The following is a 7849-nucleotide window of genomic DNA, read 5'->3' as shown; positions in this document are numbered from 1 at the left end:
CGAAATGAATACAAATCTTAACATATTTACTAACAGACCAAACACAGTAAATAATCATACTAATAAAGTATATGCACAACAAAATCTGATGAGCTCAGAATATACGCGTTTAATTCCACGTTAAGCAAATTGCCGAATACACTCAAATGAGATCGACTCAGACGTCAATAAATGGACGCGCAAATTAATACAAAATAAAACAAAAATGTCTTTTATACACAAAAATGTCTCTATTTGTACAAATCGCTGCACATTCGTTGAATTCTGAATTTTGCACATTTGAAAGCAATTTGTTTATGGGTAGCCTAAAATATCTGCAACATTTATCAAGTTCAAGGATAATTGTGCGTGCATTTCTTAATCAATATGATACTAAAATCATAATAAAGTATACTACAAAAAAATCAGATAAGTCCAGACTATGAACGCAAAGAAACTCTGTTTTACTTGACTTGGCTTGCACTGCCTTAGCCTAGCACTACTGCGACCTTTATTATTATTATTATTAATAATAATACTAATATTAATTTAACTATTATTGTTGTTGTTGCACTGCATTCGTTGAATTCTGAATTTTGCACACATAATTGAAAGCAATTTGTTTGTGGATAGTAGCCTAAAACATATCTGCAACATTTATCAAGTTCACGGATAATTGTGCGTGCATTTATTAATCAATATGATACTAAAATCATAATAAAGTAGGCTATAGGCTACTACAAAAATCAGATAAGTCCAGAATATGAACGCAAAGCGTTTAATTTGACGTTAAGCATTTTCCTCCCATAGAAACTCATTATAAGAACGCTAAATGTAGCTTAATGCATATTAGAATGTCCCCTTATTATGTCGAAATAACGAGATATTTATGTCGAAATAACGAGATATTATGTCGAAATAACGAGATATTATGTCGAAATAACGACTTATGTCGTAATAACGAGATATTATGTCGAAATAACGAGATATTATGTCGAAATAACGACTTATTATGTCGTAATATCGAGATATTATGTCGAAATAACGACTTATTATGTCGTAATAACGAGATATTTATGTCAAAATAACGACTTATTATGTCGAAATAACGACTTATTATGTCGAAATAACGAGATATTATGTCGAAATAACGACTTATTAAGTCGAAATAACGAGATAAGTTTTCTTTATTTATTTTTTCTCACCTTGCAGTTCAGGGCTTCCGTACTTTAGCTAGTAAGGAGCTAGCATGTATATTTTTTTTTGTAAACTCAAAACAGAGGCTTGTTAACTTACCTTTGTAGTTGTTTATATAGCTGGACACATACAATTTAAAACCTTTGTCCTTTTTTGATGTTGGTGTCTTCGATGTGGCCTGGATGATCCGATGTACATCGTTTGCCGTCATACTCGGCAGGTCCTGAAGCGATCGCGTAAAAAACGACATGGCTGCAGCAAACGTTAACGTGAACCGGAAGTACTAAAGCTGGCTGAAGAGTCCGGAAGCATCAGAACGGAAGCGCGCGGCATTTAGCCTATTCAGGCTGTAAAAGAACGCTGAGCAGCTCATAAACACCATCATCTCCTGATGAGCAGCGTCTTCAGTCTTCAGTCTGAGTCCCGGTAAGATCATGTCGTCTCATGTGGGAATTATTGTGTCATTGTGTTTCAGCCTTTATTCAGACGTTAGCACATGTTGTTCAGCTTGTTGACTCTCTAGTGTGCTTGATTATGTGTAGAAGAAATTAAAGAAATTAAGATGGAATTGTTTAAAGCAGGTTTGGAAGTTGCAGGGAATTATTTGAATTTTGAAAGATATTTTGAACCTACAAATACACTTCCAGATACACACACACACACACACACACACACACACACACACACACACACACACACACACACACTTACACAGAGGCCCGAAGCGCAGAAGACGGAAAGGACGGAAGAATGCCCATATATGGGAAACGATGTCGACACCAGAAGCCCCTTCGACTGATGCAATAGAAGTTTGATGTCACATGATTTAGTTCCTCTGGAACTAAAAAATCCAAGAAACTGCATAGGAACAATGTAACCCACTTCTGTATAAATATGACTGCCTTTTGACTGTTAGTTGTTGCATTTTTGATGTCGTGTGCATCCCTGGGGAGAAATCAGCTCTCTTCTAGTTCAGTTTATTAACTAAAACTCTTTTTGCTTATATTGCTCTGCTGTATTATCTTAACTTGAATAGCTCAGATGAGGACAAGTTATTTTTTACATCTATTGCTTGAACTGCTTTAAGGTAAATAGCCTGTGTAATTCTCCACTCATACAGGACTGCCCTGTTGAGATTGGATAAGCTGAAGTATTATAACCTGTAATCTCTTGATGATTTGCAACAAATGTTAATCATTGTGTAACCAGTATTTTTATCGTTTGTTCAAATACATTTTTACTTTATAAAGACAAACACTGTTCAGTTTTACTTCAGCTTACAAAGACAGTTCTATAAGTAATAGAAAGAGCATTATAGTATATCTTGCAAGACCAAGGACAACGAAGGATCCAGGAGAGATTCTGCTGGAGGGTAAGTATGAGTTTGATCAATAGGTCTAGTTGTCAGTGATTGTAATTGTTGCACGAAGGTGTAGGGACACACCTAGATTTACTGGTATAGGCTAAACAAGCTAGTGAGGCTTTAATCCTATTCTGACCTGACAGCAAAAGACTGCCTAGCTACTTCTATACGAGGGGTTCTTCAGGAGATGAGATAAATACCAGATCTCACCACAGAGTTTTCTTTAAGGTCCTGTCGGAACCAGTTTCCATTTCAGGTTCTTGATATTCATTTGATGATGATGATCAGCTCATAAACTTCATCTTCTGTTTCCAGGTGAAAAGGAAATGTATTTAAATTGTGCTTTTTTGGGCATACTTAATATATTTAAATTATACTGTACTAAGTGCATATTAAATGTATTATTTTGAAACAACAGTATATTAAGTGTATTTCAAGATATGCTTAAGATCAATTTTAAGATATTTGCAATATATTTTAATATATTAAATTGTGCTAAAATGGAACCACTTCAAGTACATTTAGTGCATTTAAGTGTATTTCTTTACAGTTCATTTAAAATATACTATATATAAATGTTAAGACATACACACACTTTGAAATCAAGGACACTTTAATATACTATCTTGTTGTGTACATTGCAAAATAAATACCTAGAGTACATTAAAAGTACAGCAGCAGATATAATCTCTTGAACAAAATACATTATAATAAAGATCAGTGAAATGCTATGGCAGAGCTATATTATACACTTTTGTAGAACATTTCTGTTATACCTGTATTACTGAAGAGTGCACTTTGAATATTGCATCACTAAATAAATAAGCATCACAAATGTTAAAACAATGTGCATAAGTGAATAATGCATTAGTTACAAACTCAGGCCTACAAACGGCTGAACCAGAGAAACAGAATAGTTTGAGTGTCACATCTTCATCTTCAAGTGGACGATCACTTCTTTGAGTACGACTCATTTTCCACAACTGAGGGCTTGTGGTTCAGACACTGTAGTGTTGAAGACTGCTTTATCACAGGATCTGTGATAGGAAGAAGAAATTATATGTGTCCACGTTTAAATATATGTATAAAAATTTGCATAGAAATGCATTATAATTCCGTTGACTTCAGTTTATCTGAAAATGAGCTAAAACACTTGCGGGAAAAGAGTTATAAACACCGAGTGAACTTTAAAACTGAAAGCATCGGATATAAAGCGTTTTCAGATTACTTCAGTCGTCGTAGTTGAGCCGAACCGTTAGTGAAAGTTAGACTGGTTTTTCACTCAAACCACCATTGTTAGTTAATTGTGTCTTTAAGGTAATTACAGTTGCACACGTTGGATCAAATAGTTTGTCTGTAATCTCAGGCATTTCCTACATTAGATCCACAAGCTTTAAGATGTGTGTTTTTACAGTGTGTGCAGTGAATGAAGAGCTCTTTAAACACGGCAGTGGAAACTTGTGAAACATCTGTCAGTCTGTGTGTTGCTCCACAAACTTCTGCTTTGACCTGCAGACGAAACACACAATCCTGTCAGTAACGTAAGTTCTTCAAGATTTATTCCTAGTTTAATAAACCATTGTACACTTGCAGCTGTGCTGGACTGAATATTCAGAACAACAGCATTCTTGCTTCTGTGATATTGTTCAAATGGAGGATTTCCAAACTTTAATCTTACATTTCACGTATTTCAAGCTTTCTAACATTACACACATCTCCTCTAAAGAACATGTAAAGCAAACTGAGGAAACTTTATTTCAACAATCACACAGAAAACAAGTTATGTCATATATTTTCCCTAATGTTTTTAATAAAGTAGTAAATAGTAAATGAATGCATGTTTTTAAACTAATGACTGGTTTGTTATTTAGTGTTGCCTGTCAAGATTTCATGAAACAATGGCAGAACAAAACGCCAGCAGCAACACATCAAGTGAAGATTATTATATCAACAGATCAAGTGAAGATTTTTATATCAACGGATCAAGTGGAGTAGATTATGATGATCAGACGTGGGAATTTCTCAGTAAACTTGATTCTGCAGACCCATTCATTTTCAGGATAATTTCAGCCATTGAGATTCCAATCATGATATTAACTCTGTTTGCGTTGTGTGCTCTTATCAAATCTCATCGCTCCACTCCAGTGTTTGTTATTCATTTGATTCTTTCAGATCTCATTCAGATCATTTGTAGATTAACACACACATTCACATGGTCCTTGGATGTGCATATGGCATATGTGTATAGTTTGATTGTGGGTCTGTATTTTATGGCATGTGTTGCTTTTGAACGATATCTTCTGGTTTCTCATACTATCTGGTACAGATCTCATCATTCACTAAAAGTCTGCTGTGTCGTTTCTGTGATCATCTGGTTTGTTCCTCTGATCTTTACAGGTGTTAACTCTCATCGGCTGTTTAGCCATTTGTCCCTATCGATCGGCTGTTTAATCCCCTACCCGATAATCATTCTGTGTTTTGTTGGCACTTGTCGCGGTCTTTCACGCGCAATATCACTTACTTCTCTAAAGCGCAAGAAAATTTTGGGCAGTTTGTTCCTGGTGCTTCTTACTTACACTTTTCTCATTCTCCCCTACATAATCAGTTTTACTGAACATTTTAACAGTTACAACAATTTTACATGGTTTCATATATTTAGGTATTTGTCTAAATATCTCGTGTTTCTGAACCCACTGGCTGACTGTGTATTGTACATGTTCTTGAGACCTGATGTTGGAGGGTTTATGAAGTCTGTTCACTGCTGTTGTAGAACTGATGTTGGAGGGTTAATGAAGTCTGTTCACTGCTGTTGTAGAACTGACACACATCAGAGTTCGACACACAGCCGGGACGAACACTCTCGAGACAGTAGTGCAGCGTTTGCCTGCTGTGTTTCAATGCAAAAGCCTGCGTCTCATTCACAGACCGCCTGCAGTTCAGTTTAAACATCTGCACTCAATAAATGAAGTCAATGTCATTCTTTTCACTCACACACCCTTCCTTTCTGTGACATTTAGGGTTATTAGAGAGAACTCTTGATTCATAAAACTCAAAACTCAATTGCTCTGTTTGCGCTCCATTAAACACATACGGTAAACAGAGTTTTATTAAAGATGTATTGATGTGCCGTTGATGCTTCTGCTGACGTTCTGTATCAGCAGGACTTTATCATACGATGGAGAGGAGGGTTGTATAAAGCACGGTTTATTCTCATTAATTCCCCCGATAGACTGACAGATCAACAACATCAAGTAGTTTAATGTCATAGTCTTGCTTGTGTTCCTAATGCATGTACATTATACTCTTTTACCAAATAACTACTATTCACGCTATTATTCACAGCACTTGAATATTGTTAGTTTAACTTCTATTGTTCTCCTCATTTGTAAATCGCTTTGGATTAAAGCGTCTGCTAAATGATTCAATGTAAATGTATTAAAAAGATGGTTCACTCAAAAATGAAGATTGACATAATGTACATATGCCCTCATGTCGACCAAAAGCTGGAGAACTTTCTTTCTTCTGTGGAACATAAAAGACAATATTTAGAGATTTCTTTGTCCATACATTAGAAGTCAGTGGACAGTTTCGGGTGAACTATCCCTAAAAAGACTTGATTTAAAGTGCACAGAATATATTAGAAGAGTACTAAGTTTATATACAAATATTAACCAGAGCTTGCATGGAAATCAGAAGAGAGTTATTTGTAATATTGTTGTGTCTTTATAGAAGTGTTTCATATCGAGTCAGAGACTGTCCTGTATTCTCTCTCTTCTATCATTAGGGACCGTTCGGTATTTATGGAAGGGGCCACCGGAGGAAAATAGGGGAGGGTCATGTCTTTTTATTCTTTGTTGAGGGGAGGGTCATCCAACTTTTTTTAGTTTAGGGGGAGGGTCACCCAACTTTTATATTCATTAAAACAGCAACATTTCAAAGTGGCTTGTTTTGTGCTTTTTATTTTATTATTTTTTTCCATTTAGCTCCATTTTGATCTCGCGTTATCAGCCCCCCTTCGATATCAGATGGGTCTGACCCAACAAAAATCCAGTTTGGCGCTGTTTGACAGTGTGCGCTTCAGGTCGCGCTTAGAAAAAGTGCATCATGTCAGAACAGAATGCCAAAGAAATGTTTACCCGGCAAAGCTTTAAAGCACGAGCAAATAATGAACTTTTGTTAAGTGCACAGTGTCCTGTGAGTGTAACTCTACCGCTGCATTAACATGTGATGTGAACGTACGTCGAGTTTAACAGTATTGGGACTGAGGCGCCAGAACTGCTGATAGAATGTGCGCTGTAGGGCGATACTGCATATTTTAGTTTCCATTCTTATTTTGTTTCTACGATGTGTAAGATGTAGGGCTACCACCAGCCGCGGCGCTACCATTGGGCCCGGGTGGGCATTTAGGTCCGGGCCCACCCATTTTCTATAGCCTATGGTTTTGTACGTTTCTTCATTCGGATCTATTTGCGATGATCGATCCAAATTCTAAACAGTTTACATGCTTCGTCCTTGTTACATTATTCATTAAGATAATAATTAATAAATACACGCATAATTATCAGTGAACTTGATAAATGTTGCAGATATGTTTTACATGCATGCACAAACAAATGCCTTTCAACTTGTGTGTGCAAAATTCAGAATAAAAATAATGTGCAGCAATTTGTACAAATACAGAGTCTGTAGGCCTACTGTGTTGTTACAATTAAATAAGCTCATTTAGTTTCATTTTTGTTAAAATATAATAATGTTATTTTTTCATCTATGTTGATTATAAAAAGTGAACCGCACACATGGAGCGGGTCAGACATGATTTTGACCACTTAATTAAGTTTTGTTTTGCAGAAAACGATTTTTTTTAAGTGAATTTCGTTTTGTATAAATTTTATCTTAATTTTTTTTTTTTTTTTTATCAACCAATTGCCAAATACCAAATATAGCAGACAACACAATCATAGAGGCGCCCGCGTGGTCACTTGCACTGCTCGTAAACAGGAGCGCATCTCATCCTAACTTAACGAAACTCAGCATATGCCTCACATACATGAAATATATCTTAAGAAAGCTTGAAATGTCTTTTTAACAATTTAAAATGAAAAGAAATAGGCTACTCTCTGGTTATGTAATGATGTGCATTTCTCTCTATAGGCGTGTTCACTACGGAGATGGCGATCGTCAACTTCATCTTTACAGCTGTTGTTGCTGTTAATAAACTAAAAATAATAGGCTTATAATTTTATTAAACAATAATTTAAATGAATTTTTTATTGTATTAACAAATACACAACACAACAGCGCTACCACATC

General features: G+C 35.7%; 1 long non-coding RNA gene across 1 annotated transcript; it reads left to right on the top strand.

The window, feature by feature from the left end:
• The first annotated feature begins 2058 nt into the window (after window positions 1-2058).
• Window positions 2059-7211, top strand: LOC308695342. The gene is made up of 3 exons (XR_014030694.1): window positions 2059-2548; window positions 3954-4080; window positions 4411-7211. It is a non-coding gene; the product is annotated as an uncharacterized lncRNA (long non-coding RNA).
• The last annotated feature ends 638 nt before the right edge of the window (window positions 7212-7849 follow it).

Source organism: Scardinius erythrophthalmus, assembly GCF_964197995.2.
Source record: "Scardinius erythrophthalmus genome assembly, chromosome: 9".
Taxonomy (NCBI): Eukaryota; Metazoa; Chordata; class Actinopteri; order Cypriniformes; family Leuciscidae; genus Scardinius; species Scardinius erythrophthalmus.
This window is presented reverse-complemented; position numbering and strand designations above follow the sequence as displayed.